This window comes from Palaemon carinicauda, chromosome 34, assembly GCF_036898095.1.
Source record: "Palaemon carinicauda isolate YSFRI2023 chromosome 34, ASM3689809v2, whole genome shotgun sequence".
Taxonomy (NCBI): domain Eukaryota; kingdom Metazoa; phylum Arthropoda; class Malacostraca; order Decapoda; family Palaemonidae; genus Palaemon; species Palaemon carinicauda.
In genome coordinates, this window is record NC_090758.1 from 21,621,196 (window position 1) to 21,621,733 (window position 538).

The following is a 538-nucleotide window of genomic DNA, read 5'->3' on the forward strand; positions in this document are numbered from 1 at the left end:
GAGATCTGGAAAGATCTGCAACAGCTCTCTGAGCCAGATGAAGTCACAGAAGAATAGATTTCTATCCTGGAGAAATTTGTCTGTCATGCTTACAAGCCGAAGAAGTCGGACATCACGAACATCCCAGATCTCCGGTGGTACCTTTTCTGCAAGAATATGGCAGACAGTGAAAAGCTGCCACCTACCATTAGTGCACTTAAACAACATATACTGCGAGCAAAGATACAAGCCAGAGTGTGGGGTCAAGCTTCTGTTGCCCAACAGAGCTTACCAGAGCCTTTGGGTAACGGATATTGCAGAACCATGGATGGACAACTGCAACCGCTCACAACAGAACTTCTGCCAGCACCAGAAGCCATTCTGGAAATGGTAAGATGTCTTTGCAAGACAAACTGCTCAACTAAAAGGTGCTCTTGTGCTGCAGTTAACCTTCCTTGCACTGAAATATGTCAGTGCACAAGTGACTGCCAAAATGACCAAGATTCAGAGGATGTTTCATCTAATCTCATTGACTCGGAGAGTGACGATGATGATGATA